This window comes from Canis lupus, chromosome 5 (genome assembly GCF_003254725.2).
Source record: "Canis lupus dingo isolate Sandy chromosome 5, ASM325472v2, whole genome shotgun sequence".
Taxonomy (NCBI): domain Eukaryota; kingdom Metazoa; phylum Chordata; class Mammalia; order Carnivora; family Canidae; genus Canis; species Canis lupus.
This window is the reverse complement of record NC_064247.1, coordinates 16,878,143-16,905,969: the sequence shown is the minus strand read 5'-3', so window position 1 is coordinate 16,905,969 and position 27,827 is coordinate 16,878,143. Positions and strand designations below refer to the sequence as shown.

Here is a 27,827-nt window from a genome sequence, read left to right as displayed (position 1 = left end):
AGGACCACAGGAAGAAACCAGGGGAGAGGGACAGAAGGCCAGTCTGGGTACCCTGGTGCCATTTTCCTGAGAAGTGAGGAGGTCATTAAGAGGAGAGAAGGTGGCAGGTGCTCTGAGAACTAGAACAGAGTAAGGACAGCCATCACCCAGAGCGTCCTACTTCTCAAAGGCAGGGCTGGGTGAGATGCCCTCTGGCCTGGAATGCCCAGCCTTTGAGCCCAAGTGAGTGGCCTAAGCTCTGTAAATTCACTATTTCCACTGTCACCCCCCCAGTCATTTCTGCACAGAGCAAACTTCTAGAATCTGATCTTATCGCTGTCTGTGCAGTGGCTTCCTATCATGATCTAGACAAAGTCAGAAGCTCTTACCATGATCTGCAAGTTTCTAAATGATCTCACCACTGCCCACCTCTTAGCAGTTCTGACACTATAATAGAGATACATATTCACTTGTTTGTCTCCCCATAGAAGGCAAGCTCACCGCAGGCCAGGACTTTGCTGCTCCACTGCTGTACCCACAGTGTAGGAGTGACACCTGCCATGTGGCAGACACAGGACGCACATTTCCTGATCAAGGACCTACTAGAGGTCCTGCCCCAGTGGGCCACTGGGAACAGAGCATACATGCTGCAATCCAGGCTTGTCTCACACTTGGCTCAGGGGTTTATAATCACAGACCTGTGGATTCCTAGGATGGCCCATGAAAGGGTTTCAGAAAACCCTTGAACTCCTGGAAATTAAATGTGAAACCAGTTTATGCACATATGAACACTTTTCTGGGGAGGGATCAATGCCTGCCATCAGATATGTACAAGGGTAAGAAACCAAGGAGCCTGAAGGAGAAAGATGGGGATACCCAGGAACATTCTTTTTTTTTTTTTTAATTTTTATTTATTTATGATAGTAACAGAGAGACAGAGAGAGAGAAAGAGGCAGAGACACAGGCAGAGGGAGAAGCAGGCTCCATGCACTGGGAGCCCAACGTGGGATTCGATCCCGGGTCTCCAGGATCGCGCCCTGGGCCAAAGGCAGGCGCCAAACCGCTGCGCCACCCAGGGATCCCACCCAGGAACATTCTATATTGTCCCAGCCCCCAGATGTGAGGGTCAAGTGCAACCCAGGGACACCTGTGAGGCAGGTGCATTAAGCACTGAAGAGCATGAACACACAGGTTCAAGACCTGAGTTCACAGGCCTTCCCAGGGAGGGGAGTAGAGTAGATCCCTGGGGACGAGTGGACAACAGTCCTTCAGTGCAGATTCTCATCCTTCCTAGCCTTGAGGACAGGGAAGGGGGAAGAAACTAGGGCAGCTGAAGCAGTGTGGAGGTCCCAGAAAATGGGAGGGAGGCCAGATGGCCTATTTTATAGCCTGACCTGTGCAATCATTTTGCAAAGCCAGCAGCAGAGGGGAGCAAAATGAATAGAAAATAGGAGAGGAAAAAATAAGAAAATTAGAACACAAGTTGAGAAGATTCAATATGAAATTACAAGAGATCAAGAAAAAAAATCTTCAATAAAATAGTTCATGAAACTTTCCCAAAACCAAAGAGCATGAATTTCCAGACTGGAAGGGTTCACCATGTGCCAAAGTACGATCAATGAAATAAATTCATGCTAAGACATATCATTATGAAATTGCAGAACACTAAAATAAAATAAAATTCAAAAGAAAAAAAAGGGAGAGGTTACCATCAATGTATCAGAAACTGGAGTGGTCTTCTCAACAGTAATACTAAATTCAAGAAGGCAAGGGAGCATTGTGTTTCACATCCTGAAAGAAAACCATTTACAAATTAGAATTCTGTATCAGTCAGGATGGGCTTGATTATGCTTCAGTAACAGACAACTCCAAAATCTTAGATGCTACCTGTGTATCTCAGGTCAGCAGGGTCCTTGGCTGTTAGGGTCTCCAGCTGTTTCTGGGTAGAAAAGGGAACATGACAAATGAGTTAACAGCTCTTTAAAAAAATTCTATCAGGAAGTGACACGCATCACTTCTGCTCACATTTCCTTGGCCATAGTTAGTTACAAGGACTTGTCTAACTTCAAAAAGTGAAAGAAGTGCAAACTTCCCTGCATGCAGAGAGTCCTAGATATATATAATCACTAATCCATCCTTCAGTCACTAAATATGTATCTTATTCTTCTCACCAGAGGAACATAAACATCCTCTCCCCAAATGCAACAACCCAAAAGTTCCATCTAGTCATAGCAACAAACACGAAGTACAATCTCCCTGGATGATGTGTCAGTGTCTCCATTAGATCCAGATGTGGCTCTCCTCTTAATCTGGAGACGTATAAAGTAAAAATATGTTTTCTGCTTCATATGCTCAATCTACAGTGGTGGAACAGAGATATGATAACCACAGGGCCAGTCCCATTCAGAAAGAAAAAGAATAAAAATAGAAGACACTCACTCATTGCAATTCTGAAATCCTGCTGTGCAGACATTTTGAGAGTCTCATTCTAGAATATGGATATTGCTAGATTAGGCTCTCATTTTGCTCCTTGGAAGTAGCTCCTTTGCCATTGTACTCCATTGTTCTTGGCTCTTTTCCCTAGGAAATTCTTTCTTTTCGATTACTCTCCTTGGCCTTCATATATGTATGAAGTAAATGTGAGGGAATATGGTCTCCTTGAGGGTGGAGTTCCTTTATCAGATCACTTGCTACTGCTAGATAGGGTCATTTTGGGTCCTTGAATAATCTTTCTCAATACAGACTGATGGTTCTTTTGGCAATACATCTCTCTCAATATCTTATCTCTTTACCTATTTGATTCTGTCAGCAACAGAATCCAGCCCACATTTATTTTAGAGATACAGTTCCCACAGTTATGTCTTTGGTTTCTCATGTCCATATTTTTTCTTTTCTTCTAAAGATCAGTGTACCTTAGGCCTATCAGGGTTATATGAGAAAGTAACAGTCTTAGTTTCTTTTCCTTCCTTCAAACATTTGTCTTATGAAAAGAGTAACTAGATACTACAGCCTCAAAGGATCTTTATCTGAAGCATCTTAATTTAGTCAGTTTTTAACAGTAGGAGTGAAAGTCATTCCCTTATTTTGACTCACGCTACAAGAATAAATTTTAAGTGGTCTTTGTCACCCAAGTTTTCTTAATTTTATCTCCTACTATTTGGACTCCAAAATTAAGTGGCTCTTCCAAATATTTCAAGGCTCTGAATTTTGGACTCTCTATTCACTTTTATTTCTACTCACATATTGGCCAATTCTTCTATAAACATACTATCTTACAATTTTGTCTAACATAGTCAATAATAACCAAACATGCTAACATACACTGTTTCCTCATATTTTCATCTTGAGTTTGAATTTAAGAATGTGATCTGACTCCCAGACTATGTTATTAAATATTTCCCACTGCATAATGTACATTGCCACCTTCACAACCACTAACAAAGTTTTCTTATAGCTCACTAAATAGTCCTAGGCAGGCCACCTATGATAGACTTTTTGTTTTACTAGTACTGCATTTCTAGAAATCAATCTTGATCTATCAGGATGTGCTAGATTATGATGTGACAGCAAACAACCTCTAAATTTCAATGGCTTAAAATAATAAAAGTTTTATTTCTTGCTTATCTGCATGTGGGGAAACATATCTCCCAAGTCATTCTCACTTAGGAACCCAGGCTGAGAGAGCCTGCAGCATCTCAAATGTATCAGTCAGAGTAGCAGAGAAAAAAACATAGTGAATTATACACCTTCTTTTAGAGTCTTCTGTCCAAGGAATAACTTGTATATTGAATCACATTTTGTTGTCTAAAGCAAATCACATCACAATGCTAACATCAAGAAGATGAAGGTATACAATTCTACCTTGTGCCTACAAAATAGAGAACTAGGAATATTGGTGAATGACATTAAAGGCCACCATAAATTCTATACCCAGCCAAACTATCATCTGGTATGAAGTAGAATATTAGAATTTTCAATTTCGCAAAGTCTCTAAAGTTTATCTCTGTTCTATATTTTTTCATAAGGCTACAGAGCATATCTTCCACCAAAACATAGAATAGGCAAAGAAAGGGGAAGGCATAGATAGAAGCAGAAGGCATTTCCTGGATGGATGTGAGAAAAGATCCTAGAATGACAACTGTTCACAACACAGAAAACAATCAGTATGAATTAACAGATAGGAATGTTTTTACCTTATGATTGCATTTCCACCATCAATCTAATGGGACTACTTGAAGATGTACTTTACCAAAACAAGGAAGAAAAGCAAGAGAGAAAAAGATATAAGATTTAGAAACAAGGAATCCAGCTCAGAAGAGAGGCAAGGGAAACCAAGAACGGCAGCAATGGAAAGACTCAGGATAAAAGGGGTGCAGCAATCCTTGAAAGTGATCAGTCCAGGAAGAAGAAAAATGGAGGTCTTCAGAAGGGATGTCTCTATTTAAAAAAAAAAAAAACAACAGATGGAACTAATATATTGCCTGATGAGAGTGAGGCTTTTAAGAGGTGTAGGAGGAGTTGTTGATGAATACACATAAAACTGAGCAAATTAGAAATAAAGACAATTATTAACTTCAGGGGAAATGAAAAGGAAGAAAATAAAGTACGCTATATAATATTATATTCAATTATAACCCATAATATTTGTAATATTAAGTTAAAATATCTGTATGCATATAACAATGTAACTATTAAATATTGGTATTTTTTAATGAAAATACAGCTATATTGGGCAGTTAAGATAACTAAGTCTTCATCTACAATAAATAGAAATCAATGGATATTTAAAAGTGATGAATTAAAAACATCTTTGTATTAGTATTTACTTGTTATTTAGAGTAATGGAGATTTGTATAGATACTAGAAGGAAGAATTAAAATAAAGATTATGCCTCTGGGGAAGGAGACTGGGGAGAGTGGAGAGAGCTGAGAAAGGAAACTACTGTATTTTATTATAAGCCTTTTGGAATTATTTGACTATGTGCATATATTATCTTCAAGAAAATAAAAATTAGAGCAAAAAAAAACCCCACAACTTCCTAGGTATTCTGATGCTCAGGCAAATTTGGAACTACTAGGACTGTCTACTGTCAGTCGGAACCACACTGTCTCAACTGTTGAAAACTCAGCAACAATCCCTGAAAAGTGATTGTCCAACTCTGACTTGAATATCTCTATGATAAATAGTTCACTACCTGAAACTGTCCATCCTGCTTCTTTACAGCCCTAATTCTTGATATATCAGTTATGGACATTGCATGATAAAAGTACAGAGATATTGCGAGACTGTAATTGCCCAAGTAGTTGAAGAAGTAATGAATGTTTCAGGATCTTCCAGCACTGAGTGGCTACTCAAGAGGGTGAGGCTTTTCATTGTGTTGGAACCCACTGCCCTGGCAATCACTTGGAAGAGATTTTTCCCCTCAGAATGGAGGGCAGGGCTTAGAAGCTCTAGGGATCTCACATTTAGGTTTCATCCTCTGGCTTTGTTGTTTTGGGATTTTTTTAAAGTTTTTTTTTATTTATTCATGAGAGACACACAGAGAAAGAGAGGCAGAGATCTAGGCAAAGGGAGAAGCAGGCTCCATGCAAGGAAGCCTGATGCCAGACTCGATCCCCAGACCCGGGATCATGCCCTGAGCCAAAGGCAGATGCTCAACCACTGAGCCATCCAGACATCCCCATCTTCTGGCTTTGATTGATGGCACAGCTTATGCCATCCTGAAGACTTCCAGAAGTTGAGGTGGTGAGATGCCTCAGGAGACAGAAAGGTGGGAAAAAAAAAAAAGCCTTATAAACTATACCAGGCTTTTGGGTCCAGAAAATAGCTATTTATCTCAAGATGCAAGACCTATCTTTAAAGCATGATTTCCCTTATAATATACCTAGGCAACTCACTCTTTGCCCTGGAGCTCTGTTGGAAGGCCCTAGTGAGAGAGAGGGTAGTATAGTAATTAAAAGCACTGGCTTTCAATAGCACAAATGAAATTAGTTATATTTTAAAAACTCAATCTAAAAAAGAAAAGTAGGGACAAATAACAGATACTAAAAACAAAACAAATAGAAAAGAAAGAGATTTAAACTCAACCATGTTGATAATTATACTAAATGTTAATAGTCTATACAATCAAATTAAAAGACAGAGATCATCAAACTCAATTAAAAAGCAAGACCTGACACTTAAAACATTAAACACAGATAGATTAAAAGAAAAGGATGGAAATGGGTATACCATGTAAATTCTATTCAAAATAAAGCTGAAGATGGCTCTATTAACATCAAACAAAGTAGTTTGCAGAACAAGGGTTATTACCAGAATAAAGAGAGACATTTCATAAAGATAAAGAGGTGAATTATCCAGAGAAAAAAACATCCCTAAATATGTGTGCACCTAATAACATAACATCAAAATATATGAAACAAAAACTAATCAATAAAATTCACCATGTTAACAAAACTAAAAACAAAAGCAATATATGATCATCTCAAAAGAAGCAGAAAATTCATTTGACAAAAGTTAGCACTTATTTGTAATTTTTTTAAACCCTCCACAAACTAGGAATAAAGAAAACCCTTAATACAATAAAGGGCACCTTAAACCCCTGCAGCTAACGTCATACTTAGTGATGAAAGATTGAATGATTTGTCATTAAAATCAGGTACAAAGCAAGGATGTCAGTTCTCAACACTTCTATTCAACATAATACAGGCAGTTCTAGCCAGGGCAATAAGACAATAAAAAGGAATAAAAGGCACTCAGATTTGAAATGAGTGGTAAAACTGTCTTTATTATACAGCAAGATGGTCTCTGTAGAAAAATTCAAAAGAATCTACAAAAGAACTACTAGAACTAATAAAGAAGATTAACAAAGACATGATAGAAGGCAAATATATTTTTAAAACAATTGTATTTCTATATATTAGCAACAAACAATGGGAAAATGAAATTGAAAAATAGTAAACTGAAAACAGTCCTCATAGATAAATTTAACAAAATATGTATAAGACTTGACTTACACATTGAAAACTGTGACATTGCTAAGAGAAATAATGTGAGGCCAAATAAATAGAAACATGCAACAGTCCATGGATTAGAATATTCAATACTGCTAAGATGTTAATCGTCCCCCAAATGATTTATAGATTCTCAGTGCATACCTAATCAAAAGGCCAGTAGGCTTTTTTAAAGAACTGATTATCTAATCCTAAAAGAAATGCAGAAGATCGGGGTGGGGGGGTGGAATTTGGAGTACTTACACTACTTGATTTCAAGACCTACTGCAAAGTTACAGTAATCAATTGTGTCAACATGGTATTGGGGCAAGGATAGACATATAAGTCAGTGGAACAGAAGAGCCCAGAAATATGCCCAACATATGGTCGACTGATTTTGACAAAGTTACCAAGGTAATTCAGTGGGAAAAGGAAAGTCTTTTCAATGAATCATGCTGGACAATTGGATATTGAGGTAGGAGGACAGGAAGAAAGGGCAAGAGGGAGGAAGAGGGGAGAAAAAGAAGGAACAGAGAAAGGAAGGAAGGGCAGAAGGAAGGACCTAAATATATATCTTACACCATATAAAAAAGTTAATTTGAGAGGTGCCTGGATGGCTCAGTCAGTTAAGCATCTGCCTTCAGCTGGTCATGATCTCATTGTCCTGGGATCAAGCCCCACATCCACCTCCCTGCTCAGCAGGGAGTCTGCTTGTCCTTCTCCCTCTGCCCCTCCCCCTGCTCATGCTCTCTCTCTCTCTCTCTCTCTCTCTCTCTCAAATACATAAAATCTTTTTTTAGGGGCAGCCCAGGTGGCTCAGCGGTTTAGCGCCTGCCTTTGGCCCAGGGCGTGATCCTGGAGTCCCAGGATCGAGTCCCACATCGGGCTCCCTGCATGGAGCCCGCTTCTCCCTCTGCCTGCGTTATGTCTCTGCCTATCTCTCTGTGTGTCTCTCATGAATGAATAAAATCTTTTTTAAAAAATCTTTTTTAAAAAAAGTTAATTTGAAATGAATCATAGACCTAAATATGGCTAAATCTGTAAAATTCTAGAAGAAAACATAGGAAAAAATCATTACCACATTGAGTTAGGCAAATAGTTCTCAGGACACAAAATATATATACTAGAGCTCAAGGCCAACTTTAAAATTTGACCAAGGCATGTTTTAGGCAGATTACAGGAAGGGCTTCTTCATAGAGCTGGGTCCAACTCCATACTCTCTCCTAGAACACCTTCCCTCTTCCCCAGCCCAAATCCTAAGTATAATCAAATTGTTGTCCTGTCTCAGCTTACTGCCACTTGCTCCAAGAAAACTTTCCTGACACCCTAAACTGGATCAAGGGCTTCTCCTCTGACTTTCATTGCTACATGGAGTTAGCACTTAGGCCTCTTAATTGTAATGATCTACAATGCCCTCTAGATTGGAAACGCCATGAGAAACTGCAATGGTGTCTGGGTTCTTCATTCTTATTCCCAGTGCCTGGAAGATGGTGGATGGTCAGCGTATTTTGCTGGGTAAGCAATTGTGTGATTACATCCTTTTTTTTTTTTTTTCAATTTTTTGTTGTAGTAAAATACACATAGTATAAAATTTAACCATCTTAACCATTTTTTTAAAGATTTTTATCTATTTATTCGTGAAAGACACACAGACAGAGGCAGAGACATAGGCAGAGGCAGAGGGAGAAGCAGGCTCCATGCAGGGAGCCCAATGTGAGACTCGATCCTGGGACTCCAGGATCACGCCCTGAACCCAAGGCAAGGCATTCAACCACTGAGCCACCCAGGCGCCCCTTAACCATTTTCAAGTGTATAGTTCAATGGTACCATATACATTCATAATGCTGTACAACCATCATCATCATACATCTCCATAACTCTTTATCATGTAAAACTGAAACTCTAATACCCATTAAACACACACACTCCATTTTCTCCAGTCCCTGGCAACCACCATTCTACAGTCTCTATGATTTTGACAACTCTAAGTATTTCATAAAAGTGAAATTATGTAGTATTTTTCTTTTTGTGATTGGCTTGTTTTGCTTAGCAGTGTCTCCAAAGTTCATCCATGTTGTAGCATATCACAGAATTTCCTTCCTTTTTAAGGCTGAATAATATTCCATGTATGTATATACCACATTTTGGTAATCCATTCATCTGCTGATGGACACATGGGTTGCTTCCATGTTTTAGCTATTGTGAACAATGCTGCTATGAACACAGGTATACAAAATATCTCTTCCAAAGACTGTACTTTCAGGGGTCATTTCTATAGTTTGTTACTAGACAAGTTTCTCTGAATGTGTAGAGTACCCAAAACCATGAGGAGGAGGCAGAAAAAAAATCTCTGGCAGACCCTGCTTTCAATTCTTTTGGGCGTATACCCAGAGGTGGAATTGCTGGATCATATGGTAATCTTATTTTTTATTTTTTGAGAAACTGCTATACTCTTTTCCACACTCAGTGACTATACCAGTTCACATGCCCACCAACAGTGCACAAAAGTCCCAATTTCTCTGCATCCTTATCAATATGTTGTTTTCTTTTTCTTTCTCTTTTTTATTTTTTTATGGTAGTCATCCTATTTGGTGTGAGGTGGTACCACATTATAGTTTTTATTTGAATTTCTCCTACTGATTAGTACAATTGAGCATCTTCATGGGCTTATTGGCCACTTATATCTCTTCCTTGGAGCAATGTCTATTCAAGTCCTTTGCCTAATTTTGAATCAGGTTCTTTTGCTGTTGTTGAGTTTTAGGAATTCTCTAGATACTTCTAGATAGTAATCCTTTATCATATATATGATTTGCAAAATTTTTCTCCCATTCTGTGGGCTGCCCTTTTACTCTGCTGATAGCGTCTTCTGGTGAACAAATTTTTAATTTTCATGAATTATAATTGTCTATTTTTTCTTTTGTCACCTGTGCCTTTGGTATCATTTTCAAGACATCATTGCCAAATCTAGAGTAATGAAGCATTTGCCCTATGTTTCCTTCTACCAGTTTTATTGTTTTAGGTCTTACACTCAGGTCTTTGATACACTTTGAGTTAATTTTTGTATATAGCATTATGTAAGGGTCCAACTTCATTATTTTGCCTGTGACTATCTGGTTCTCCCAGTACCATTTGTTGAAAGATTGTCTTCAATATTGTCATTCAAGATTGAATGGTCTTGGCACCCTTAACAAAAATCATTTGAACATATATTCAAGAGTTTATTTCTGGGCTCTATTCTATTCCACTGGTTTATATGTCTATCTTTATGCCAATACCACACTGTTTTTGATAATATAGCTTACACTGTAGCTTTGTAGTAACTTCTGAAATGAGGAAATGTGAGTCTTTCAGTTTCATTCTTCAAGATTGTTTTAACTATTAGGGGTCCCTTGATTTTCCATATGAATTTTATTTCTGAAAAAAATCACTGGGACTTTGATAGACATTGCATTGAATCTGTCAGTCAGTTTGGGTAGTATCAAGATTTTAACAATATTAATCCATGAACATGGGATGTGTCTCCATTTATCTATGTCTTCTTCAATTTTTCAGCAATGTTTTATACTTTTCATTGTACAAGTCTTTCACTTCCTCAGTTAAGTATTTTATTCTTTTTGATGCTATTGTAAATGGAATAGTTTTTATATTTCCTTTTCAGGATTGTTTATTGTTAGTGGATAGAAACACAACTTTTTTCTAAGTAGGGTCCATGTGTGGGGCTTGAACTCACAACCCTGAGATCAAGAGTTGCATGCCCCACCGACCCACCCAGCCAGGCACCCTCAATTTATTTTTGCTTATTGGGTTCATATTCTGCTACTTTGCTAAATGTATTATTTCTAACAGTTATTTGTGCAATCTTTAAGGTTTTCTACAAATAAGATTATATAATGTGCAGAGATAATTTTACTTATTTTCTGCTTTGGGTGACTTTCACACTTTTCCTTACCTAATTGCTCTGGTTAGAATTTCCAATACTATGCTGAGCAGCAGTATTGAAAGCTGGTATTCTTGTATTGTTCTCAATCTTAGAGGGGAGGCTTTTATTCTTTCATCATTGAGTATGCTTACTATAGTTTTTTCATGTATGTTTTTTACTATGTTGAGCTAACTTCCTTCTATTCCTAGAGTTTTTTAGTGTTTTTATTATAAAAGAGTGTTACATTTTGTCGAATCCCTTTTCTGCATCAATTGAAATAATTATGTGGGTTTTTCTCCTTCATTGTCTTAATGTGCTGTATTACATTTATTGGTTTTTGTATGTTGAGCCATCCTTGTATTCCAGGAATAAGTCCCACATGGCCATGATGTATAATCATTTTAATATGCTGCTGCACTTGATTTGCTTGCATTTTGTTGAGGATTTTTACATTGACGTTCATAAAAGATATCCTTTAGATACTACAAGTTTTCTCGTAGTATCTCCGGCTTTGGTATCAGGATAATGCTGGGTTCATAGAATGAATTAGAAAGTGTTCCTTCCTCTTAAATTTTTTAGAAAAGTTTGAACAGGGTTTGGTATTAGTTCTTCTTTAAATGTTTGGTAGAATGAACAGTGAAGCCATTAGGCATATGGCTTTACTCTGCCAGGAAATTTTTTATTACTAAAAAAAAAAAGGAATTTTTTATTACTGCTTCAATCTCCTCACTAGTTATAGGTATATTTATATTTTCTGTTTGTGATTTAGTCTTGGTAGGCTTTGTGCTTCTAGGACTTTTTCCATTTCATCTAGGCTATCCAATGTTGGTGTGCAACTGTTCATAGTACTCTCTGGTAACCCCCACGTTCATTTCTAATTTTAAGAATTTGAGTCTTTTCTTTTTTCTTAGTCCACCTAGCTAAAAGTTTGTCAGTTTTGTTGACTTTTCAAAGAACCAACTTTTGGGTTCATTGATTTTTCTCTGTTTTTCTCTTCTCTATGCTGTTTACTTCTACTCTAATCTTTATTATTTCCTTCCTTCTGCACTTTGGATTTAGCTTGTTCTTTTGCTAGCTATTTAAGTTGTAAAGTTAGGTTGTTGATTTGAGATATTCTTATTTTTTCATGTAAGCATTTATAGCTATAAATTTCCCCCTTAGCATTCTTTGTACTGTGTCCCATAAGTTTTTGTGCATTGCCTTTTTGTGCACTCATCTCTAAATATTTTCTAATTTCCCTTGTGATTTATTCTTTGATTCATTGGCTGCGTAAATCTTTATTTAATTTCCACAATTTCATAAAATTTCCAGTTTTACCTCTGTTATTGATTCTAACATCATCTTACGGTGGTCAAAGAAGATACTTTGTATAATACCCATCTTTTTAAATTTACTGAGACTTAATTTGTGGCCTAACATACCACCTATCCTGGAAAATGTCCCATGTGCACTTGAGAAGAATGTGTATGCTGTCATTGGGTAGAGTACACTGTATTTGTCTAATAAAGATAGAGGTTCATTGTGTTAAGCCCTCTGCTTCCTTGCTTATCTTCTGTCTGGCTGTTTTATCCATTATTTTGAGTAGACTATTGAAGTATCAAATTATTCTTGTGTAACTGTGTCTCACTCCAATTAAGTCAGTTCTCTTCATATATGTTGATGGTCTGTCATTAGGTGAGTAAATGTTTATAATTGTTATATCTTCTCACTATATTAAAACTTTTATTGAGGATCCCTGAGAGGCTCAGCAGTTTAGCGCCTGCTTTCAGCCCAAGGTGTGATCCTGTAGTCCCAGGATCGAGTCCCGTGTTGGGTTCCCTGCATGGAGCCTGCTTCTCCCTCTGCCTGTGTCTCTGCCTCTCTCTCTCTCTCTCTCTCTCTCTCGTTCTCTCTCTCTCTCTTTGTCTCTCATGAATAAATAAATAAAATCTTTTTTTAAAAAACTTTTATTATATATAATGTCTTTGTCTCTTGTACCCTCTTTTGATCTTTTGTCTGAAAATAATATAGCCATTCCTAGTCTCTTTTGGTTCATAGAATGAGTTACTATTTGGTTACTATTTGCATAGAATATCATTTCACTTTCAAGCTGTTTGTGTCTTTGGATGTAAAGTGAATCTCTTATAGATAGGCAGCATATAATGTGGATCATGTGTTTTTATCCATTCTGCAAATGGATGGTCTTTTGATTGGTGAGTTTAATCAACTCATAGTTAAAGTAATTACTAATGTGGAGGGACTTTCTTCTGCCATTTTGCTATTTGTTTTCTATATGCTTTATGGTTTTTTTGTCCTTGATTTCCCGTACTACTGACTTCTTTTGTATTTAGTTGATTTTTTTGTAATGAAATGTTTAAATTATTTTCTTATTTCCTTTTGTGCATATTCTATAGCTATTTTCTTTGTGGCTATCCTAGGGATTATACTTAATATTCTAAAGTTATAACACTCTAATTTGAATTTATACCAGCATAACTTCAATAACAACAAAAACTCGCCTCCTTTGCAGCTCTTCCCCCACCCTTTTCAGTTGCTGATGTTCTCAATTGCATTATATATTGTGTGCCCCAAAACACAAACTAATCTTTCCTTTAAGTATATTAGTCTCTTAAATCAGGTAGAAAACAGTTATAAGCCATTGTTACAATAATACCAGTTTTCATAACTGTCAGTGTATTTACATATACTGAGATTTTTATTTCTCTAATTGGCTTTGAGTTACTGTCGATCGTCCTTTCATTTCATCTTACAAGACTGCCTTGAGCATTTCTTGCAGTGCAAGTCTAGTGGTCATGAACTCTCTCAACTTTTGTTCATCTGTAATGTCTTAATTTCTCCCTCAATTTTGAAGGACAGTTTTATCAGATATAGGATACAGGATTCTTGGTTAACAGGTTTTTTTCCTTTAGCACTTTGAATATATCCAGAGCCCACTGCCTCTGACCTCTAAAGTTTTTGATGAGAAATATGCTGACAATCTTATTAAAGATCCTTTATATGCAGCAATTTGCTTCCTTCTTGCTGTTTTTAAGATTCTCTCATTGTCTTTTCAAAGTTTGGTTATAATGTATGTCAGTGTGGATCTCTCTGGGTTCATCTTACTTGGAATCCATTGATCTTCTTGGATGTTTATAAGCATGCCTTTCATCAAATTTGGAAAGTTTTCATCCATAATTTCTTTACTTTCTGTGCTCCTTTCCCCCTCTCCTCTCCTGGGATTCCCACAAAATATATGGTGGTCTGCTTGATGATGTCCCACAGATCCCTTAGAGTGTTCACTTTTTCTTTAATATTTTTTCTTTCTGTTCCTCAGATTCAATAATACCAATTGTCATATTTTCAAGTTCACGGATTCTCTCTTCTGCCTGTTCAGATCTGCCTTTCATTCCCGCTGGTGAATTTTTTCATTTTAATTATTATAATTTTCAGCTCCGTAATTGTCTTTTGGTTTCCTTTTAGGTTTTTTGTCTCTTTATTGATATTTCCATTTTGTTCATACATCATTTAATTCACTTGCTCCACATTTCCTTTAGCTCTTTGAGCATTTTTAAGACAATTACTTGAAAGTATTTGTTTAATATATCTGCCAGCAAGTCTTTTTTAGGGATAGTTTCTGTTGATTTATTTTCCCCTTTGAATGGGCCATAGTTTCCTGTTTCTTTGTATGCCTTGTGATTTTTTTGTTGTCATTGAATACTGGACATTTGAAACAAATAATGTAGCAAATCTGGAAATCAGATTCTTGTCCTTCCTCGAGTTTGCTGGGCTTTTGTTGTTTTGTTTGTTTGTTTTTTCAATTGTTGTAGACTGTCCCTGTGCTGAAGATCAGCATCCAATGTAAACTTAATGTCTTCTTGGGTCTTTTTGTGAGTTTCCCAGGTATTGTATGGTTATTTTCTAATTTTTCCTGTATATGAAGTTGTGATGTTGTGTGCTGGCTCTTTAAATGCCCTAGAAATCACTTCAGCCATAGTGAGTGGGGCTTGTAACAAGTGAAAGTGTAACAACAATAATTGATGCCTCTTTGTCTTCACCTCTGTGATCAGAAGCAGCAATTAGCAATCAGAACAGAGATCTCTAATATTTGGAAGATAGATCTTTAGCCCCACCCTAGCTTCAGCAAGCTGTGTGCAAGCCACTCCAGGAAATTATGCACACCTGCCTCCCAAGGGGCTGACGGGTGGGGACAGAACTGGGAGCCACTACTGTGTTAAGAGCTGAAATTGACCAAAATTAACCACAACATGCTTCCCACGTCTTCTCCTGGAAGTTTCACGCCTTCGATAGACTCTAGAATTCCAAAATAATTACATCACACAGATTCTGCCCATGCGATGGTTTTCTAAGTAGGGAGACAGATTCCTAATGCTTCCTACTCTGTCATCTTCACAGAATCCTCTGTACATCCATTATTTTTTTTTATTACCATCAGGACCACTCAGAGAGGTGTAAACAGGACAGAGTTATTATTTTCTTTTGCAGATGATAAACCAAGGTCCAGAGAGGTTAGGTGATTTGCTCAATGTGACATCGCTGGCAGAGGCTATCCTGACTCCTCATCAGGTGCTCTTTTTCATTGGTACACTGCACAGCTTCCCCACTGTGGCACCCCAAGTTGCCCTTCCCAGTGATATAATGGTGCTGGGCTGAACACCCAACTTCTATTTCTCACTCTCTCACTTTTCAATCTCCTTGTCTCACTCACTCTGGTCTTGCACTCCATAACCAGGATGCCTGGTAGTGTAATGAGTGAGAACAGACACAATGAGTTTGAATCAAAATCAAATCAAAGCCTTGAAGACATACAAGGCTGTATGATCTTGGGCAAAGTACTTTTTTTTTTAGATTTAATTTATTTATTCATGAGACATACACACACACACACAGAGAGAGAGAGAGAGAGAGAGAGGCAGAGACATAGGCAGAGAGAGAAAAAGGTTGCCTGCAGGGAGCTGATACAGGACTCAATCCCAGGACTCCAGGATCATGACCTGAGCCAAAGGCAGACACTCAACCACTGAGCCACCCAGACCTCCCTTGGGCAAAGTACTTAACCTCACTGAGCCTCAGTATCCTCAACCCTCCGGTGGGGATCCCTCAGGGGGTCATTATAGGGATTCAGCACAGGGCCTGGCACCTATCAGTTGGTTATCTGCTTTTTACTATTTCTCTAATAATGGTATCTTCATGTCTGTCTTCTTCACTGCCTTTCTTTCCCTCCCCCTGTTGGTCTGTCTAATTACCAGACAAGCTCAGTCCCCTTCAATATACTGGATCTGGTCTGAGAGATGCAGATGGGGCTGGGGCTGAGACTTCCATCTGTATTTTGCCCTGGATCAGGAAGAGAACTTGTTCCAGGAAGGGAACCACAATAAACCCAAAGACTCACACATATGAACATCTTCCTCACATGTCCCAGGCAAAACCTTGGAACAAAGGCCAGGGATATTGTGCGTGGTGTGAGGGGTGGGAGGACAGGCTGGGTCTGGGAGGTGGGGAGGACCCTGGAAAGGCCTCAGGTGAACCAATCAGGGGCCCCAGTCCTAGATAAGAAGGAAACAGATGGGATGGGCATGGGTAGCACCCAGGCATCAAAGGGCACCACCCTTAGGGAGCAGTAATGGGTAAAAGCCAGCCTCCAGGCCAATGTCCAGTGGTCACTCACCCAACAGCAGGCACTTGTAGGAGGACTTGCTGTGCAAGGTTAATACTAGTGTGGAAGGCACAGGGGCTCCCACTTGTACCTGGCTCTAGGCCTCCTGTAGATGGGCAGCTTTTGGGACCTGGACAGGCTGCATTAACTGAAGGACATCATGGCCTCAGCATCTCTTTAGTTGGAGAAACTAAGATTATCTCAGAAGACCTAGATTTGGGCGAATGTCCTCCATTTACTGGTCACGTTACCTAGAAATCATACAACTGCTCCCAATAAGACTGTTTCCTCTTATATAAAACATAATAACAATATATACCTCATTGGGTTGCTGTGGAAATTAAATCTACAGATAATAGGCAAAAAGGCACTTCGCAAACTATAGGGTGCTCTCCAACACTGGGTGTTATATTTGGCACAGGCTGGGCAGCTGAGTTCCTGGAGCTACCCCTCTGGATGGCTAGTCCACCCCTACTCCCTGCCCCTACTATCACAGAGGACCCATTATCAACATTGGCACCAGGAATACAGACATACTCCAACACAGCCTGGTAACATTGTCCAACTGAGCCCCTAATCAACCTGCTTTGAGACATTATGCTATTCCACCTCTGGGTTTCAGTTTGTTTTTGTTTTTTTTTTATACCAAGGGGGTTGGGCCAAACTGTTAAATTTTCAGGAGTTTTGTGAGCCCAGCGGTTTCATGTTAGCAGCTGAAAATCAGTCATGGTGGGAGTATTTACACCACAGAAATCAGCAAACACTGCAAATTAGGGTACCACTGTTTGGGCCAACATTCCAGAATCTCCTCCTTCCAGTGGCTGGCCAGGAATGGAGCAGCTGACCCAAACAGATCGCTTGGCATGCTCAGCACCTGGCTGCTTCCCAAGGATTCACCCCTCATAAATATGGATGCACACCTGGCCAGCAGCAGTCCTGCACCCTACACACGCCCTACCCTCTGCCTAGTGAGTCCCTGGTCAGAGATAGGGGAGGGAGGAAGGGAGACAACTGGTGTACTTGTCATTTACAGGAACAAGGCCCTGCACCCTGCCTGGCCTGAATATTACATGAGACCCAGTGTTCCTGCTCTTCTCCCTCTCCCCAACCCATGTGAAGGCAGGACAGGAGCTTGCCTAGCCTCCAGCATCCCATCTGCTTTGCAACTGAAAGGCACCACACTACAGACCCCTTCCCCTCTTTTATGTCCTCCCACAAAGACCCCCACACTGTGCAAGAGTTCTGCTCAGGGAGTGTCACCTACATAGATGGCAATGTGCCTGGTGCCGCCTGGAGCTGGGCCACACACACTTTGTCCCCTTTCCTCCTGTCACACCCACACACCCCATGACCAGGAAGGCAGATCAGTCCCCAGGTAAGGGGGCACAAGGTAGGAATATCTATGGAGGGCTGCTCAGAGGTGGGAGCTGAGCCTGGTCTCTGCTCCTCAATTCTTCCCTCTTCCAGTGGTTTTGGTTTGTTTGTTCTTGCTGCTATTTTGTGACTCAAGCAATCACACTCTCTCACTCCCTGTGATTGACTTGGTAACACCTACAAATGCTATGTAAAATCTCAGTCCCCCAGGACTCAGAAGATGACATTATTTGGAGATAAGATCTTTACAAAGGTAATCAAGTTAAAGTGAGATCAGTAGGGCGGGCACTGATTCAACATGCCTGGTGTTCTTATAAAAGGGGGAAATTTGAACTCTAAAACAGACACATATTGAGGGAAGATGATGTGAGGGAACAGGGAGAAGATAGACATCTGTAGGCCAAGGAGAGAAACCTGGAACAGAATCTTGCCTCCCAGGAAGACTTACCAACACCTTGGTCTTGGACTTCCAGACTCCAGACCCATGAGGCAGTACATTTCTGTCATTTAAGCCCCTCCAGTCTATGGCACTTTGCTATGGAAGGAAGGAAGGAAGGAAGGAAGGAAGGAAGGAAGGGAGGGAGGGAGGGAGGGGGAGGGGAGGGGAGGGGAGGGGAGGGGAGGGGAGGGGAGGGGAGGGGAGGGGAGGGGAGGGGAGGGGAGGGGAGGGGAGGGGAAGGGAGGGAGGGGGGAGGGAGGGAAAAAAAAAGAAACCAACCAACCTGCTTGTGGGTATCTGGGTTTCACTCTTTCTAAGCAATTCACTCTCACTGTGGCCTCTGATCAGATAACACCTTTGTCACTCAGCCCATCTGACAGATGACAAAACTGAGGCCCAGAAGCAGGGGGCTTATCAAAAAGCCCACACAGAGCTAACCCTCAGCCAGGACTAGAACCAAGTCCTCCCTGCTAACAACCAGAGGACTTTCCTACATCGAGTCAAACTTCTCTTCCTAAATCTCTATAGAACTCCACGAGGCCATGGAGCTGGGGCTAAGAACACCTCCCTTCACCAGAGAAGTGGCCCTTCTCTGGGCAGTGGCCCTCCTCCCTGCATGTACTGTAGAATCTCCTGGGGAACCTTTTCATCAGCCTGATGCCTGGGCTGCAACCCCTGGGGGTGGGGCTCAGGTACTACTGGTAGTTTCTTCAACAAATTGCTGTGATTTCTGATGTGCAGCCAGAGTGGAGGAGCCTGAACTAGAGGGTCTTGGCAGGTCTGTGACCAGGCACCACTGGCTCCCAGTGCCAGCAACCTGTGATATGGCAAGGGGGATGGGAGCCTAAGTGTGCCCCCCTCCACACCAGAGGAGCCCTGGGGGTGCCCAACAGGCAATCACACCTCACTTCCTACTCATTTGTAGGAAGGCCTAGAAAATGTCAGGGTTGAGGAGAAATTTTTCTAGTTTTTACTTCACTGCATTGAGGGTGGGAGGAAAGGAGTCCTTTAAAATATTAATGGAAGGAAAAATAGTGTTTTTGCTTTAAATGTGGTCCTATGCTCTCCCTTGTACATCAAACGTAACTGTTCATCATATGAAAACAAAGCCGCTGCATCAGAGCACTGACTCTCTGCTGGGCAGTGCTGGGCCACCCTCACAGTGTCTATTCTTATAATAACCCCGTGATGTAGGAATTACAGTCCGCGTTTTACAGATGGGGCAACTGAGATGTTATTTAACCTGTCCAAGGTCACCCAGCCATCAGGGGGTGGAGCTAAGATTCCAACCAAGGAGTCTACCTACCACCAGAGCCCGTGACATTGACCATCAGCTGTGTGGTCTTCTACAAAGACTTTTTAATGCTCATAACCCTTTTTTGTAAAAGGCACTAAAATAAGTATCATAGATACTGAAATGTTTACCCAAAATTCTATTTTCCCATTTTTTTCAAAATTTTCAGAGATTTTTCTTCCCTAACTCAGGGAGAAGAGCTCAGGCCTTCTAAGGTCCCAACCCAGAGAGGCAGCATAACAGGTGCCTGCATTCCCAGCGCGAGGAACCCCACTGGCACCAGCGCTGGCACCCCCACCCCATCTCCCATCCCCGCCTGGGCCCTCTGCTTCGGGAACAAACGAGGGAAACGTGGGGTCCGACTGCCCTCTAGTGGCCATAAAGTTAACTGCAACTGACACATCCACACCCACCCTGGCCTGGCGCAGAGCCCTGAGCTCCGCCTGAAGCAGGAACCTCCGCATGATGGGCACATCCTCTATGGCAGCACCAGGCCCCTGAGACCTTACCCAGATCCCAAAACTGTGGTCCCAAAAGGCCAAACCAAACCAGAATCCTATTCACCCTTTTCACCTCATCTGCCTCCCATCCTTCCCTGGATGATGGGGCATTAGCCCTAGGCAGTAACAGAGCCCTGAGTGAAGGTCCACATACCTCCCTCCAGCCCTGCCCACGCATGTACTCCGGGCAGGAAGCCTTCTCTGAGCCTTCCTCCTTGGCATACCCCTCAGCTGTGCTCTCTCAACCTTCATCTGCTGCAGTGAATACCATGGGTACCTCTCCGTGACTCAGAATACTTTTCAGGACCACCAGTCGGTCCCCTTCCCCAAGCATCCTCCCAGTAGACTGGGAGTGTCATTCAGGGCCAGAGCCTAGGCATGGGAGCCTGTTCAGTCAGCTACCCCAAGTCCACCTGAGCACTCAGCTCCGGGCATCCAGCAGGGGTGGCCATGGGGGACAGAGCAACACCTGCCCCTGGCAAGGCTCCTTCCGTCCTTTCCCACCCTTCTTTACAGTCCAGGGTGCCCTGGAGGGCTGGGCCGTGGGCCCCAGGGGGAAAGGAGAAGGCTCCCGGGTATGCACAATGTGAAGCTGGAAGAGGAGCAGACACTGCAGACTCTGTGGGGGGAAGAGTTGGTTCTCAGATGACAGCAGCCATGGTCTCTATTGTCTCTGTACTGAGATGGTGGAGAACCATGCCTCACCGAGGGGGAGCCGGTCCCCTCATGTTCCCCTTCAGCTCTGAGTGCTGGGGGGGGGTGGAAGTCTGAGAGCCAGCCAGCCCCCCGTGAGCCCCTGTCAAGGCAGTAGGGGCCTCCCTCCCTCAGAAGCAGACAGACGCCCAGGGTGTGAGGCCTTCCTGGCTGGCCAAGGGCACTTCGGAGTCACACCCAGTCCCTCCCACCCCCCACCCCAAGGCCTGAGTGCATTAGCGGCCTTCAGGCTGTCAGGAGTAATTCCAAATGCCCCATTTATATTCCTAAGCAGAGGACTTGTTAATATGGAGCCTGCCTCTGGGGGAATGGGAACGCGCTGGGTGAAAGATGACAAATCACGCCCGATGGCCAGGCTGAGAGCACTAATATTCACTTACATCTCATTCATCAGGGCCACTGTCTCTCCAGGCCTTGCCAGCCACTGGGTCTCAGCCATCTCAGGGGCCAGAGGGGTCAGCTCTGGAGGCACTGGGCTCCAAGAAGCTCTGGGATTGTTGGAAGCTGGCAGTGTGTCCTGCCAGCAGGCCCCGGAGGGTCCGGCAGCAAAGGGGAATGGGGGGCACCCCAGCCCCACAAGGTGGACATGGGTGAGGCCCAAACCAGACCATTCCTGGGGACAAAACTTCTGCCTCTTGTACTGGCAAGAAAACCAAAGGCTCAGAAAGCCACCAGGTTCATCTTGGCGATGCCCGCAGCCTCTGCGTGGGGAACGATGGCAAGTCGGGCCATGGGCCCGGAAAGAGGCCGGACGGCTCCTGCCCCGGACGGGTGGGAGCTCTGCACACACGCACACTCGCACAGGCACAGGCACGCGCCACCACCCGGCCGGGCCCGGCGCGGCGGGCTCTGTGCCCAGTCCCAGGCAGGGTGGGTGTGCGGCGTGAGTAATGGCGGGCGCGGGATGCGCCCGAATTCTGATAAGGGAGAATAATAACTTGTCAAAGATATATATGATATGTGTTTGCTTTCCCGACGGAATATCTATGGGGCTAATTCATCAAGCCAGCGGGCTGGCTGGAGACCCAAGAAGGGAAGAGAAAAGGAGCACGTGACGGGGCAGGCCCCAGATCGGCCAGGGTGGGGAGGGGAAGGCAGGCCTCTCGGGCTGGGCCCATGCCAGGGCCCTGGAACTGACACGGGTCCAGTCCACTGGGGTCCCCCAGGTCCCTAACACAGATCTCCGGCTGCATTTTGGGGTCTGCAATCCACAGGACATGAACCACTTACTTGGGAAGCCCACTGTTCTCTCATGTGCTCCTTCCCCCTTCCCTTTCTGCCTTTCTTCCTGCTGTGAAAACTGTGTAAAGCTTCTGATTTGAGAAGCTGGAAGATGATCAGAAAATATCTCCTCTTTTGGAGAGGAGAAGATAAACAGAATCTGCTCTACTGGTAGAACAAAGCGAAGAGCTAAAGTCTAAGAGGGTGGGTCCTACCTGGGTCCTGTGTTCTACTCTGGGTTCCTCTCTCCTCCTTCCCGCACCGTCCCACACCTGCCTACACAGCCCCCCAACCTCCTAGGCCCTGCAGAAGGAGGGAAAGAGAGAGAAAACAAGAGGGCCCATTCCCCTTCACCAGGTCATTTCAAGGACGCGGAAGCCAGAAAATCCACCTGGAAACACATGGCGCGTCCTCAGGGGGCTCTGTGTCCTCATCAGAAAAAAATTCTTTCATCTGTCTATGCCTGTGCGATCACCAGGGGATTAGAGCTTCCTTTTTAATCCCATCTCTTCCTTCCTCCTCTCTCTGTCATAGTAATTTTAAAAATTGAATTAGCGTGCATCATCCCAGGCCTTCCCCAGGGACTCTTTGGAGGCCCACCTGTCCCTCCACACCTGCATTCTGAGCCAACCTGGCTACGGGCAAGGACCAGTTTCCAGAAGGGGAACCCCAAAATTCAAAGTCTCGAAGGAAGGGTCCCCAGTGTGTCCTCCCCCAGAACCGCCTACCTCCAGACCCTGCCCTCACACATGCTCTGTCCCCAGTGGGGCATCTTCCCTGGCTCCCCGTCAGATGGTCAGGGAGCACCTGGCTCCCTGGCTCCCAGATCTGCTTTCCACCACTCCCCACGGATGTCAACTCCTCACCTGGTAGCTCCAGGCTGACATGCACCCTCCACCACTACTCATTCATTCACCGAAGGCTAAAGCCTCTACTGTAGGCCAGGCTGCTTCTTAGCAATTGGGACACATCAGTGAACAAAAGAGATGATGAGCCCTACAGAGCTTACTTGTGAAAATATTGAGATACCCCACTCCAGTTGATGAACATTTACCAACACCCCACCCTTCCCTCCCCTACGTCCCCACCATGTACCAACCAGAGTTAACTTCTGGCTCAGCTCAGGGGCCCTCAGGACCCTGGCCAGCTCCCAGCCCCTCCTTGTCCTGGTTAGTAAGGACTGGTGATAGGGGGTTAAATATTATGACTCTCACCCCACCAACCCCACCACCCCCCAGCACAGTGCATCTGTGGCCCATCCTGTGGGAATTAAATGAGAGTGTCTCTGCAAGACTGAGTTCCTCCTTCCTTCCTTCCTTCCTTCCTTCCTTCCTTCCTTCCTTCCTTCCTCCCTCCCTCCCTCCCTCCCTCCCTCCCTTCCTTCCTTCCTTCCTTCCCTCTCTCATTCTTTTCCTCCATTCTTACCTACTTGTTTGAGGCCTAAGGAACCCTTAGGAGAGGAGAGAGGGGAAGAGAAGAGAGGGGAGGAGAAGAGAGGAGAGGAGAGAAGAGATGGGAGGAGAAGAATGGAGAGGAGAGGAGAGGAGAGGAGAGGAGAGGAGAGGAGAGGAGAGGAGAGGAGAGGAGAGGAGAGGAGAGGAGAGGAGAGGAGAGGAGAGGGGAGGGGAGGGGAGGGGAGGGAAGGGGAAGGGCGTCTCTCCTAGCCCTCAGCTTTGGGCACAGACCTGAGAAGCCACTCAGCAGGGCTCACAGTCCCTCTTCCTCCCACCCAGGACCATCCTGGCAGCAGCTGGTATCTTCTAGATCCCAAGGGCCAGGAAATAGGGAGACCAGACTCTGAGAGTGCTTCCCCTCCCGCTCCCCATTTCTCCCTAATAAATAGCACTGATAACCCATTCCCCTCTTGGATCCTCTGCCCTTTTTCCCAACCCCCACCCTACACTGCCCTGTCCACAGAGGGCAGGCCCAGGCAGTCCCCCTCCCAGGGCATGTGTAACAGAAGGAAAGGGGGGCCATGCCCCCTGCCTGCTCAGCCTGAAGCTGGAGAGCAATTAACTTGGCATTTTCAAACAAGGGCAGAGGAAGCGGGAGCCACAGAACTGAGTCAGCACATCGGAGAGGCGGGTGCCAGGCGGCTGGCTCAGCTCGTTAGCAGGACAGGGCTGAGCCAACGAGAAACAAGGTCAGGGAGGAGGGGTGGAAGGCCCCAAATAGTGATGGGGAGGTCCAAGTCAGAAAGATTGCTGCAGGACCCTCCTCATTGTTTACCTTACAGCCAGCCTGGATACGACCCTGGCAGCCAAGGTCCCCAGACCAGTCTTCATGTTCCCATTCCCCCCACCTCCCGGCAGCCCACCAATCAGCAAACATTCTCCACCTTCTGTAAGTACTCCGCAACTGGGAGGCACGGTGACAGATGCTCACACACACACACACACACATACACACACAGGAGTTGGCCTCTCGGGAAGACACTGCCAAGGCCTGAGGTCTCAGGAGCAGCAAAGAGCTAGAAGGAATGGAAGAGTAGGGCTCTGGTGGCCTGGGAGACTTCATGGAGGAGGTGGTCTTTGTAGTAGCTCTATTTAAAATAAGGTCTGCATACTCTGCCTTTTTCCAAAAGAAAAAAAAAAAGCCACTGAATCCATCCACCTGCTGAGTACTTAGTCAGGTGTGGGAGGCATTACCCACATCACCTAGCATCCTTACACCAGTCTGAAAGATTCCTCTCAGCTAGGAAGAAGCAGAGACCAGGAGCTTACAGGACTCACCCTTGGCACACATAGGTACTAATACTGTACCCATTTTAGAAACAAAGAAACTGAGGATCTGAGAGGTCCAAGGTTATACAGGTGGTAAAGACAAGAGCCAGGACTCAGACCTTGATGTATATGTTTCCAAAACTCATGCCCTCGGCCACGAGAAGTAGGTATGGTGAACCTCTGACACCACCAAGCTACTTCCTAAGATCTTCACCAATGACCAAATTCAAAAATATCAGTGACGTTGAATTTGCCTCCAAAAGTATTCATTCAATGCTGATGAACCTACTCTGTGTTCACTGATGGGCAACAGACACTTTCTCTTGAGTTGTCATGGGATGGGCACCACCTGGCCTGGGGCTCCCCAACCAGAGCCCTATCAGTGCTAGATTCTGTTGGGGCCAGGCGGGAAGGGAAACTCCTCAAGATGGCGGATACGCCAAAATGGCTGAAGTTCCTGTCACCACCTCCACTTGGGACGACAGCTTGAGCAGACCCTTACACCTCTCCTTTGGACTTCCTCAACCGAACCCAATGCCCTTCAAACCCCAGAGGAGGAAGTCACCTTTGACTGGTCGAATTGCAATCCTTCCTTTGCATAGTGAGGGTCACTCTGACTGGTTGGATTGCAATCCTTCCTTTGCATATGAGCCAACCAATAGGAAACCGTTCTGCCTTACAACGTAATGTAAACCCCCTACCACCTTGTCTTGGCGCGACTTCCTCGACTCACTCTCTTTCCCCCGTGAGTCGGGGAACCTCGCCCGAGGGTGCCTGCAATAAAATCTGTTCTTGGACCCTCGCTTGCCTTGGCGGTCTCATTTCCGTCTAGTTACTAAAAAAACTTAACAGATTCTAAAATCAGACTGGGGAAACCTCTGTCATTTGAACTTCCTGGCCCTCACCTAAAGCAGCCTGCAGTTCCTGGCCTGCTCACAGAACTCATCTGCCTAACAGGTCCTGTGTTCCAAGAACAATCAAGTGCGGGTAACTTTGCTTCCAGGGAGGGCTCTCTGCTGAGTCATCACTCAGGCATTCCCCAGGGAGGTGATCTGGAGCCCTGATGCTACACTCTAGCAACACTGAAACACCTTACATACTTCATCAGTGAGAGACAGCATCTCCAGCAAAACAAAGCTGCATGGTTTCCTACGAAAAATGCCCAGCAGGTCAGAAGCATTCCACCTGGATGGAAGGGGCTAATGTCTTACATCAAAGTCCCTATGTGAATACTGGTCCACCTCTCCCTTTAGGAACAAGGACACCTGAGTCCTGTCGGAGAAGGATGGAGAATTTTCCCACCTCTAGAGATGGGGCCATGATGTAGACTCTTCTCTGGTCTCAAATCCAGGCCTCCTTCCCTTCCTATCATGTGCCCAAAGTTACAGGCAGCAGGTCAGTGTAGATGCTGGGGGCAGGATGTGGTAAGGACAGGCCTCATGGCCACTCAAAGCATCCTGGCCAGTGTTGTCCTAACCCCATGTGTTGCTTCCACACACACCCTTCTGGCAGGTGGCTGGCTTATCAGGATGTATCTGGAGGCTTCAGGGTCTTCATGTGAAGGAAGGAAAGGTCCTTTCCTCCCAGCCTGGCCAATGTAGAAGCTAGAGAAGGGAGGGGGCCCCCAGATTGTCTCAAAGGGACACACAGTCTTGAGGATCAGGGTCACCAAATCATCACCAGCACCCAGGATGGGGGACGGGCAGCAGTGCCTGCTATCTACCCTCTCAGTCTCCCCGCTCTCCCCTGCCTGCGATCCCAGCTGGGACCTCTGTCTTCCTCCCCAGCCCACATTGGGCAACTTTTCCCTTTTAATGTTGAAAGAAACCTTCCAATAATTAAGCCATACCCTCCTTCAAGTCTTCTTACCACAGCCACATGGGACTGTGCTCTTCTCCAGCTACCTCTCCCCCTTGCCAGTGCTGAGCCTTCACTTCCCCCTTCCCTGCCTCAGCCACTTGAAATCCATCCCACCTTTTAAAACCCAGTTCAAAACTTGCCTCCTCCACTGCCTCTGTCTGGAGTCTCTTCCCCCACTCTGATCTACCCCGAGACTCTCCCTGTCTGTCCATGTCCCTTCCAGTGTGCTCACGATGTTTCATCATGTGCTGCAGTGATGTTTGTACATGACTCTTCCTCCTAGCACAGTACTTGGCACAATGAGAGCCCCAAACTAATTCTTAATTGAATGAATAAGTCCAACATATTCATCATGTTACAGAGGAAGAAACTGCACCCAGGAGAAGTTGAGTGGCTTCCTCAAGATCACACAGCTGGTGGGGGGCTTGGGTGGCTCAGCGGTTGAGCATCTGCCTTTGGCTTGGGTCAAGACCCAGGAATCCTGGGACTGAATCCTTCATTGGGCTTCCCACAGGAGCTCTCCCTCTGCCTCTGCTTGTCTCTCTGTGTCTCTCATGAATATATTTTTTTTAATCACACAGCTGGTGAGTACTGGAGGCAGCTCCAGAACCCATAAAAAGGTGAGCTCCACCCTGTCCTCTTTCCCTGACCCATACTGCCTCTTCCCACCGAACTCAGGCCAGGGGCCACAAACTCAGGAGGGGTGATTCTGTTTATTGCCAAAGACATGACTCACAGAGAAGAGTACAATAGATCTATGCAGGGAAAGAGGAGTGGTCCCCTTTCTGAGTCTCCACTGCCCGGATGAAGACATAACAATGTTCCTGCCCCAATCCCCCTCCCCACACTGGCCCTGCTCTATTAACCAGTGGAGTTAACCACTCTCCCAACACTCATATTAATCATCCTCTTGCTTTGCTTTATGGTGGTGCCACTTTTATGCGTCTCTGTAACAATGTATTGCCCTTTGCTTACACAGCTAGGTTTGTGCTTGCTACTCAGTTTTTCAAAACTAAATAGGATCTGTGATCTCTTCAATGCTTAACACTGTTATGTTCAAGTTTTCCCCATGCAGTGAACTCTGAGCAGATGCCTATTATAAAACCAGGCCACAAAAGCATGTACAGAGTTCTCCCATCAGATAACATCAGCTCTCTCC

At 44.1% G+C, this 27,827-nt stretch overlaps 1 protein-coding gene and 1 pseudogene across 1 annotated transcript in view; one reads left to right on the top strand and one right to left on the bottom strand.

Moving 5' to 3' along the window:
- Positions 1-872: 872 nt before the first annotated feature.
- BUD13 (BUD13 homolog) overlaps positions 873-27,827 on the bottom strand; it is a 101,007-nt gene continuing 74,052 nt past the window's right edge. The window contains exons 11-12 of the transcript XR_007410646.1: positions 1,867-1,918; positions 873-1,770 (exon numbers count right to left, since the gene is read on the bottom strand). The gene's annotated coding sequence lies outside the window, so the exon portion shown is untranslated. The remainder of the gene's footprint in view (positions 1,771-1,866; positions 1,919-27,827) is intronic.
- LOC112671588 (small nucleolar RNA U3) lies at positions 9,219-9,387 on the top strand (annotated as a pseudogene).